The sequence below is a fragment of the Heptranchias perlo genome, unplaced genomic scaffold, assembly GCF_035084215.1.
Source record: "Heptranchias perlo isolate sHepPer1 unplaced genomic scaffold, sHepPer1.hap1 HAP1_SCAFFOLD_129, whole genome shotgun sequence".
NCBI classification, from domain to species: domain Eukaryota; kingdom Metazoa; phylum Chordata; class Chondrichthyes; order Hexanchiformes; family Hexanchidae; genus Heptranchias; species Heptranchias perlo.
Window position 1 is genome coordinate 1,028,655 of NW_027138527.1, and position 11,072 is coordinate 1,039,726.

An 11,072-nucleotide genomic window follows, 5' to 3' on the forward strand; every position below is an offset into this window, starting at 1 on the left:
CCCCGTGCAACACCGAGATCAGCTCATGACCCGATTTGACCTCCTTCACAAAGGCCCCGTGATTTCCTCACCCGCCTCTATTCCTTCCTCAGCCCATTGCCATTGAAACCCTCATTAATGCCTCTGTTCCCTGCACCCCCCCACCAACAGACTCCATTCCTCCGGCACTCTTGGCCGGCCACCCAACCTCCACCTTCCATAAACGTGAACTCATCCAAAACTGTGTAATCCGTGTCCAACCAGCACCAGGTCCTGCTCGGCCTCCCTGACCCTCACCGACTCCCAGTTCCATATCCCTTAAATTTAAAATTCTTATTCCTGGGATTAGATCCCTCCATGGCCCACCCCGCCTTACCGACAGACAACCCATCCAGTTACCTCCTCATTCTCCAGACACTGGCCTCTTTTGCTGGGACTACCCTCAATTGGTTCCACTCACCTATCTGATCATAGTCAGGAGAAGCTTCTCTTCCCAATCCTTGGCTCCCTCCTTTTCATCATCTACATGCTGCCCTTTGGTGACACAGTCCACAGACATGGAGCAGCTTTCAGATGGACGCTGACAAAACCACCGCCTCCCTTGACCCTTCCAATGTCTTTGTGTTGTCACACCCACACCCTGATTGAGATGAGACACAATTTCCTCCAGTTAAAAATTGGGAAGTCATGATCTTTGGCCCCAAAATCTTCACATCCTTGCCACAGATTCCATCCCCACCGCTGGCTTTTTGATTGGTGAGTTGCTCACCAATCACCAAAGCCCTTACTGACCTGCGTTGGATTCTAGTCTCCAAAGCCTGTCGCTTATTTTTATTCTTTCTTCCATTCAAATCCATCAGAGCCTCACCACTCCCTGTCTCTGTCACCTCCTCCATTCCGATACCCCCTCCCAAACACTCTGCTCCTCCACCTCTGGCCGCTTGTGCATCCGCAGTCCATTTGCCATACTTTTGACAGCCGTGCCTTAAGCCATCTCAACGTTCCAGAAAGCCCAACCTAAGTCGCTCCATCTCTCTCTCCCCCTTTCAGGTGTCAGACGTGGATCAGTGGTAGCAGTCTCGCCTCTGAGTTAGAAGGTTGTGAATTAAAATCCAACTCCTGAGACATGAACACATAATCCGGGCAGACACAACAGTGCCATTCTGAGGCAGCGCTGCACTGTCAGGGGGGCAATACTGAGGTAGTGCTGCACTGTCGGAGGGTCAGTACTGAGGGAGTGTTGCACTGTCGCAGGGTCAATACTAAGGGAGGGATGCATTGTCGGAGGGGCTGTATGGACGCACTGCTGCACTGTCAGAGGGTCAGTACTGCAGGAATGCAACACTGTCAGAGGGTCAGTAGTGAGGGAGCACTGTACGGTCGGAGGATCAGTACGGAGGGAGCGCTAAACTGTCGAAGGAGCAGTATTGAGGGTGTGCTGTACTATCGGAGGATCAGTACGGAGCGAGCGCTATCCTGTCGAAGGGACATATAGAGGTAGTTCTGCACTGTCGGAGGGTCAGTAGTGAAGGAGCGCTGTACTGTCGAAGGGGCAGTATCGAGGATGTTCTGCACTGTCGGAGGGTCAGTTGTGAAGGAGCGCTGTACTCTCCAAAGGGTAGTATTGAGGTAGTTCTGCACTGTCGGAGGGTCAGTAGTGAGGGAGCGCTGTACTGTTGAAGGGGTAGTATTGAGGAAGTGCTGCACTGTCGGAGGGTCAGTAGTGAAGGAGCGCTGTACTGTTGAAGGGGTAGTATTGAGGAAGTGCTGCACTGTTGTGGATGCCGCCTTGCAGACGAGACGTTAAACTGAAGCCCCATCTGCCCTCCCAGGTTGATGTAAAAGATCCCACGGCACGATTCGAGAAAGTGCAGGCGAGTTCTCACCGGTGTCCTGGGCAATATTTATCCCTCACTAAAACCGATTTTCTGGTCATTGATCTCATTGCAGTATGTGGGATCTTGCTGTGTACAAATTGGCTGCAGCATTTCCTACATTACCACAGTGTCTACACTTCAAAATCGGAGCATTCTATATTTGTTACAGCACAGGAGGAGGCCATTCGGCCTATCGAGCCCGTGCGGTTCTTTTTAAGAGCAATCCGTTAGACCCAATCTCCCGCTCTACCCTGTAGCCCTCCAAAGTTTTTCACTTGAAGTATTTATCCAATACTTTTTGAAGGCCATGATTGAATCTGCTTCCACCACCCTTTCAGGCAGCGCATTCCAGATCATAACAATTCGCTGCATTAAAAATTGTTTTCCTCATGTCGCCTTTTGTTATTTTGCCAATCACCTTAAATTATTTTGAACGCTTCTATCAAATCACCTCTTAACCTTCTCTGCTCTAAGGAGAACAACCTCAGCTTCTCCAGACTCTCCACATAACTGAAGTCCCTCATCCCTGGGAACATTCTAGTAAATCTCGTCTTCACCCTCTCTATCTTCTTCACTTCCTTTCTAAAGTGTGGAGCCCAGAATTGGACACAATACTCCAGTTGTGGTCGAACCAGTGTTTTATAAAGGTTCCTCATAACTTCGTTGCTTTTGTGCTCCATGTCTGTATTTATAAAGCCCTAGATGCCACATGCTTTTTTAACAGATTTCTCAAACTATCCTGCCACCATCAAAGATTTGTGCACATACACCCCCAGATCTCTATGTTCCTGCATCCCCTTTAGAATTGTACCATTTAGTTTGTATTGCTTCTCCTCTTCCTGCCAAAATGTATCACTTCGCACTTCTCTGCGTTAATTTCATCTGCCACGTGTCCGCCCATTCCACCAGCCTGTCTATGTCCTCTTGAAATCGATCGCTATCCTCCTCACTGTTCACTACACTTCCCGACTTGGAAATATATCGCCGTTCCTTCATTGTCGCTGGGTCAAAATCCTGGAACTCCCTTCCTAACAGCACTGTGGGAGAACCGTCACCACACGGACTGCAGCGGTTCAAGAAGGCGGCTCACCACCACCTTATCAAGGGCAATTAGGGATGGGCAATAAATGCCGGCCTTGCCAGCGACGCCCACATCCCGTGAACGAATGAAAAAAAAATCGTTGAGCCATCTGCAAAATTTGAAATTGTGCCTTGTACACCCAATACCAAGTCATTGATATATATCAAGAAAAGCAGTGGTCCCCGCACCGACCCACGGGAAACACTTCCTCCAGTCAGAAAAACAATCGTTCACTACTACTCTCTGTTTACTCTCACTTAACCAATTTCATATCCATGCTCCCACTGCCCCTTCAATTCTTGCGCTTCAAACCTGTTGACAAGACTATTATGTGGAACATTATCAAACTACTTTTAAAAGTCCATATACACATCAACGGCATTGCCCTCATCAACCCTCTGTTACCTCATCAAAAAACTCAGTCAAGTTAGTTAAACACGATTTGCCTTTAACAAATTCGTGCTGGCTTTCCTTTATTAATCAACACTTGTCTAAGTGACTGTTAATGTTGTCCCGGATTATCGTTTCTAAAAGCTTCCCCACCACCGAGGTTAAATTGACTGGCCTGTAGTTGCCGGGTTTATCCTTACACCTTTTTTGAATAAGAGTGTAACATTTGCAATTCTCCGGTCCTCGGGCACCACCCCCATATCGAAGGATGATTGGAAGATTATGGCCAGAACCTCTGCAATTTCCACCCTTACTTCCCTCAGCAATTTGGTTGCATCCCAGCCGGACCGGGTGACTTATTTATTTGAGTACAGCCAGCCTTTCGAGTGGTTCCTCTATCAATTTTTAGCCCATCCTGTATCTCAACTACCTCCCTTTTTTCTTTGACTGGGCAGCACCTTCTTCCTTGGTAACGACAGATGCAAAGAACTCATTGAGTACCTCAGCTAGGACCTGGTGACTTAGCCAAACACTTCGAGCCAGGACGTGCAGGAGTGAAGGTAGGAAATGCTTCTACGCACAAATGGTGGGTTAAGTTTGGAACGCTGTTCTGCAAACGGCAGTTGATGTTAGCTCAATCGAGAATTCTAAATCTGAGATTGATGGATTTCTGTGAACCAAGGGATATGGGGCTACGGCGGGTATATGGAATTAGGTCACAGGTCCACCCTGATCTGATCGAATGGTGGAAAAGGCTCGAGGAGCAAAATGCCACCGCCACTTGCTGCCTCCTGATATGTGCCAGCTTCTCCTGCAAGAAAGTGCCGAGTGTGTCTGGGTAATTTTCCTATCATGTTTGAATAGCTGCCAGTGTATGTGGCCTGTGAGTTGTGGGTGGGCGGCTTGCAACGGTGGTGGTGGGTAAGGGTGAGAAGGTTGAGTACTGATGGAAATAGTTTGTTGTTATGTGGGTGATGGGGGGTGTAGTTCATGGAGCAATGGGTGCAGCTATATGTGTAGTTGGTAGGAGACGCCACTTGACAGTTGACCTCACTCATCTTGACCACTCATGTCAAAGCATTTAACTTCTTCCTGTACTGCATCCATGTTCATGATGCTGTGCGCCTGGCATTGACCTCATCCTCTACTGCCTCCCACGACCTTTTGGGTGTATGTCTGGAGGATATCTTGCCCTCCGCAGATATAGGATGTCACTCGTCAGTCCACCTCTTGCACCAAGGCCTCTGGTGAATCAGCAGAGAACCTTGGTGCACGGACTCTCAGACCGGCGGATTGGTGAGGTCCAGCATGCAGATTTGGAGGATGTGGGATTTAATGGTGCACAACCTTTATTCAACATTTTAAATTAACTCATCAGTATGTAAAAATAGGGATGGGACCTGCATCTGTGCTTTACGTGTGGGATGTCTGATCTCTGTTCAGACTCTGTACAGAAAAATTCGGCATAAGCTGCACAGAGAGACCTCTGGTGATCAGCAGCCTGAAGGAGGAAGAGGGCTCGGTGCCATCTTCACAGACCGACATGCTGTGGATCAGCAAGTCCTTTCATGCCGGGCTGTATGACGCGAAGCCCAGAGACAACACGACCTCCCAATCCTTCCTGTCCTCTCTCTCTTGGAGGAGAGCGAGCGGGAGAGCCTGGATTGGTCACTGACCTTGGACGAGTTGACAAAGGCCGTCTGGTCCTTCGAGAAGAGTAGATCTCCTAGGAGCGATGGTTTACCCGTTGACTTGTACTCGGCTCTGTGGAACTGGATAGACCCAATCCTACTGGAAGTGAACGGGGGTATGCTTCTGGCAGGCAGCATGTCAGAATCCACGAGGAAAGGCATCATCACCCTCATCTACAGGCAGAAGGGGGAAAGGGAATAAATCAGAAATTGGCGACCGATTTCCTTGCTAAATGCTGACTACAAGATTCTGTCGAAGGCCATCGCCGACAGGCTCGAATCTGTTCTGGGGCGGGTGATCCACCCGGATCAGACCTGTAGTGTACCCGGCAGGAAGATCTCTGATAGCCTTGCGCTGCTCAGGGATACGATCGCCTACGTGCAGGACAGAGAGCTGAACACCTGCCCCAGGAGAAGGCCTTCGACAGAATATCCCACGCACACATGATTGACGTGCTATCCAAAATGGGGTTTGGGGAGGGAATCAGCGATTGGAGCCGACTGCTCGACATGGACATCCATTGCACAGTCCTAATCAATGGGCAGGAGTCAGAGCGTTTTCCGATCAGATCTGGAGTCCGACTGGGTTGTCCTCTCTCTGCGGTCTTGTTCATGCGTTGTGTCGAGCAATTTGCTGCGTCCATCAGAAAGGACAGAGTAATTAGGTAGGGTGACGATCACGGGCAACGGAGGCTCTCAGGTTAAGGCCTCCCTGTAAATGGATGACGTCACCGTCTTTTGATCCGATCAGCAGTCGATCCACAGACTGATGGACATCTGCGATCGTTTCGAGCTGGCCTCGGGGTCCAGAGTGAACTGCAATAAGAGTGAGGCCATGTTCTGTGGCAGGTGGGAGACCCGATCCTTTGATCCCTTCACCGTCAGGTCCGACTACCTGATGGTGTTGGGGATCGGGTTCGGGGGCCCCAGGACTCCACCAATAAATGGGAAGAGCGCGTCGCCATGGCCAAACAGAAGCTTGGTATGGTGGGGGGACGATCCCTCTCCATAACCAACAGGAACCTGGTGATAAAGTGTGAGGTACTCGCGGTGTTGCTCTACGTGGCCCAGGTCTGGTCCATTCACCACAGCTCCGTCACCACAGACACCCGAGCTTTCTTCCACTTTGTCTGGATGTCCTAAGTAGAATGCGTCCACAGGGACACCATGTACAACACACTGAGAAAACTGGGTCCAGCCAACCGAGCAGACGCAGGAGGTCCCGTTCAGCTGGACTGCCCCCCCCCCCACCTGTCCCAGGTGTAGAAGTTCCTGAGTTGGAACCACTTCGACCACAAGGCCGTCAGACAGTGGAACGTTCAGGGGGCTCTGCAGGAAAAGGAGAGGGTGGATCCGATCGACCAGTTCCCTGACCAGATGGTTCATGCCATTTGACAGAACGTCTCGTCGCCAGAACTGACCAACAGGCACCAGGATGTGGCCTGGATGGTGGTGAGAAGGGCCCTCCCAGTGCAGTCCTTCCAACATGCATGGAAACTCAGCATCACCTCGAGCTGCCTTCAAGGCTGCGGGAATTGGACCGTCGTCTGTTTCCTGGTGGACTGGACCTTCATGCAGAATGTGTGGGGAGAGATGCGTTGGTATCTGTCCCAGTTCATCCCCAACACCTCCGTAACACAGGACGCTGTGTTCTCTGGACTGTTCCCCAGGAGGCACACCAAGACATATATCAACTGCTGCTGGAAGACCATCAACTCGTTGAAGGAGGCCCTTTGGCCCGCCCGAAACCTGCTGGTCTTCCAGCTGAAGGAGCTGTCCACGACCGAGTGTTGCCGACTGGCACACTCCAAGGTCCAGGAGAACATGCTGCGGGATACACTGAGGCGCGTTGCGGCCTACGCAAGGGCCCTATGGGGAAAGAGCACCGTGTAAAGCCATCCCACCTTTTATTATACGGAATGTATTATAAGATATGTCCTGTACTTTGTATACACTGTGTATTGTATTGAAATAACGGGATCATAGTGAGTGCGATCTGTTTTGTATTGTTTTGAATTGAAATTGCGATTCTTACCCTGAACTGCAGGTATCATTAAATATTATGAAATAAAGTATATTTTGAAAATAAAATTGCCGCTCAACCGCACTCCTTTGAGCAGCGAGAGACCTGTCCGAAAGACTGAGAGAATTCTTTTTTGCCTGAAAGTGAGTCCGGTTTGACGTGTTGTTGCACAAAGGCGCTCCCTGCTGGTGAGCAGAGGCAAATGCTCGAGCAAAACAGCCGTGTTCGGACAGACACAGAACGCGTTCAGGTTTGAGAAAGGACAAATGCCAACATTTGAAGCAGTAAGCAGTCTGTAAAGTTAAGAATGCGGCCTTGAGCTCAATACCGCTTACTCCAAAAGCGCGTTCATTATTTTGAGCCAGAATTAAACCAACGATTTAAGAGTGATTGTGCTTTCAAGTTTGAATCTCTACAAGTTTTCCACACTGCGAGCTGAACGATCGAAGGGAAGCAGCAAAGTTCCCTCTCTTTGGTGATTGTTCACCGTGTGCCTTTTGACACTCCCGGACTCGTGGAGTCGCGTGGGCATGACCGAGACTGACTCGGTACCTGCTCATACCGCGGCGCTGTGAGCGTGTGAGCTCCGACTTACTCGACACACCTTTGGCCAGTCGAGCAATGGGGAACGTGTCTGACCAAAATTCAGAAGATTGTTGGTTCGATTTCCACCTGGATAGAGAGTTTTTGCAAACTGCCGATGAGTTTATGATTTTACACCTTGCAAACTGTCCTACTTGGTAGAGCTGCCTGGAGTTTTATACATCAAGTGCCTTCTTAGTGCAGTAAGCAGCGCGTCAGTCTCATAATCTGAAGGTCCTGAGTTCAATCCTCAGAGAAGGCATCGTTATGCTATTTTTTTCCATCTTTGCTCAAGACCAAAATCAAGAATTTTTGCTTCCTGCAGCACGCCAAAAGATTTGTTGCCCCTTGACCTCTCTGTACCGTAGCAAGCAGTGAAGCTTAAGAAGTACATGGACCATGGGCTCGCTGAAAACTGACGCCACTTTTGTTTCTGGACAATTGACCCAAGTCAAAAGGTGAGTGGAGAATGCAAGAATCTATCCTGCTATCTCTCACTTGCTCAGCGAGCACTCTTTCAGAATCATAGAAATGTTACAGCACGGAAGGAGGCCATTCGGCCCATCGAGTCCACACCAGCTCTATGCAAGAGCAATCCAGCTAGTCCCACCCCCCGCCCCATCGATTTTCTTCATGTCATCTTTGGTGCTTTTGCCAATCACCTTAAATCTATGTCCTCTGGTCCTTCACCCTTCTGCAAATGGGAATTGTTTCTCTCCATACACTCTGTCTAAACCCTTCATGGTTTTGAAAATCTGTATCAAATCTCCTCGCAACCGTCTCCATTCCATGAAGAACAATCCCAGCTTCTCCAGTCTATCCACGTAACTAAAGTCTCTCATCCCAGGAATCATTCCAGTAAATCTCTTCTGCACCCTCTCTAACGCCTTCATATCTTTCCTAAAGTGCGGCGCCCAGAAGTGGACATAATACTCCAGTTGTGGCTGAACCAGTGTTTTATAAAGGTTCATCATGACTTCCATACTTTAGTACTCTCTGCCTCTATTTATGAAGCCCAGGATCCCGTATGCTTTTTTAACCGCTTTCTCAACCTGCCCTGCCACTTTCAATGATTTGTGCACATGTACCCCCAGATCTCTCTGTTCCTGTATCACTGTTAGAGTTGCGGCCTTTTGTTAATATTGCCTCTCTTCGTTCTTCCTACTAAAATGCATCAATTCGCATTATTCTTCGTTAAATTTCATTTGCCACGTGTCCGGCCATATATTCTCTTCAATTCTATCACTATCCTCTTCACTGTACATAACCCTTCCATGTTTGGTGTCATCTGCAAATTTGGAAATTCTGCCCTGTGCACCCAAGTTCAAGTCATTAATACATATCAAGGAAAGCAGTGGTAACAGCACCGACCCCTGGGGAACATCACTGTTCACCTCCCTCCAGTCCGAAAAACAACCGTTCACCACTACTCTGTTTCCTGTCCCTTAGCCGATTCTGTATCCATGTTGCTACTGCCCTCTTTATTCAATGCCCTTCACAGTAGTTGTTTTGCACTCGCCTCCAAGCAGTTCCACGATCAGCAGAGAAATCTCGCCTTGGGTTGGCCCCCTCCCTGACGACAATCAATTCTTTGCTCCAATTCGCGGTATCGAGCGTGAGCAAGTGAGCAACAGCAGAACGGGAAGCCACAGTAATCGTGAATGATGCTGAGAAGAGCCCGAGGCTGCGGAAGGCAGACGAGATCACAGGAAAGGAACAGCGGCCCCGAGCTTGAGGGAGCAGCGAGAGCCCTGTCTGTCTGACTGATCGAGGACTTTTTTGCCTGAAAGCGGTTTGACGTGTTATTACTCAAAGGCACTCCCTGCTGGTGAGCAGGGCCAAATGCTCGAGCAAAACAGCCGTGTTCTGACAGACACAGAAAGCTTTAAGGTTTGACAAAGGAAAAGTGGTCTCCTGTGCCTCAGCGCCAACATGTTAAGCTGCAGGCTGCCTGTAAAGTTAAGAGAATGGCCTGGAGCTACTTACTCCAAAAGCTCGTTTATTACTTCGAACCAGCAAACTTTGATCTGTTAATTGTTCTATAGTCCACCGCTCGACAAGCTGAGCGATCGAAAGGAAGCAGCTCATGTCTCTCTCTTTGGTGATTGTTCACCGTGCACCTTTTGACACGCCCGGACTCGTGGAATCGCGTGGGCATGACCGAGACTGACTCGGTGACTGCTCATTTTCCAGCTCTGTGGGAATGTGAGGTACTGCATGCTTTTTGAAAACTGGGCCAGTGGAGCAATGGATAACTTTTGGAGGTTTGATTCGAAAGTTTCTGCGAATTTTTTTTATTACAAAACATATATTACTGCATAAAATTTAAGTATACAGAGAGTTAAAACTAATTTCACTATTTCGAAGCAATACAGTACAATACAGACCGTATCTCACGGTATGAACCGTCCAGTTAAAGGGGCCTCATGCTGTGATCTCACGGTGTGAACCGTACAGTTCAGGGGGCCTCATCCTGTGATCTCATGCTGTGAACCGTCCAGTTAAAGGGGCCTCACCTTGTGATCTCACGGTGTGATCCATCCAGTTAAAGGGGCCTCATGCTGTGATCTCACGGTGTGAACCGTCCAGTTCAGGGGGCCTCATCCTGTGATCTCATGCTGTGAACCGTTCAGTTAAAGGGACCTCACCTTGTGATCTCACGGTGTGATCCATCCAGTTAAAGGGGCCTCAAAGATGATCTTTCGCTCCAGAGTCCGCTCCTTGGAGCAGGACGAGAAGTGCTCGCGCTTCTTCTTCCAGAAGCTGCTCAGGGAGACTTCTGTGATCAGCAGCCTGAAGAAGGAAGAGGGCTCGGTGACGTCCTCACAGACCGACATACTGAGTCCACCCCACCTTGTAATTTGCTCATTTACCTCATGCTCATGCTTTAATATTGCATTTTTTTGATAAAGATTAGAAAATTATTTGATAAACTTGAGTAATGAAGGAGGAGAGACAGAAAGCGATATAGAAACAACAACAGGGGAATAAACAGGTGGAGGGAGAAACAGATATAGAGAGATAGGGAGATAAAGGTAGATAGATAGGTAGTTATATAGATAGATGGATGGATAGAAACAGATAGATCGATCGGTAGATAGATATATAGATAGATGGATAGAGAGATATATAGATAGATAGATGGATGGATAGATAGATAGATGGATAGAGAGATATATAGATAGAGAGATTATATAGATAGATGGATGGATAGATAGATGGATGGATGGATAGATTGATAGATAGATGGATAGGGAGATATATAGATAGATAGATAGATAGATAGATAGATAGATAGATAGATAGATAGATAGATAGATAGATAGATAGATAGATAGATATTTAAACAGATGGATGGAGAGATAGATGGATAGAGAGATTTAAAGATAGTGAGATAGATGAATTGATAGACAGATAGATGGAGAGATAGATGGATAGAAGGATAGATA

At 48.3% G+C, this 11,072-nt stretch overlaps 1 non-coding gene across 1 annotated transcript; it reads left to right on the top strand.

The window, feature by feature from the left end:
* Positions 1-7,812: 7,812 nt before the first annotated feature.
* On the top strand, positions 7,813-7,885 carry trnam-cau (transfer RNA methionine (anticodon CAU)). The gene has a single exon. It is a non-coding gene; the product is annotated as a tRNA-Met (tRNA).
* The last annotated feature ends 3,187 nt before the right edge of the window (positions 7,886-11,072 follow it).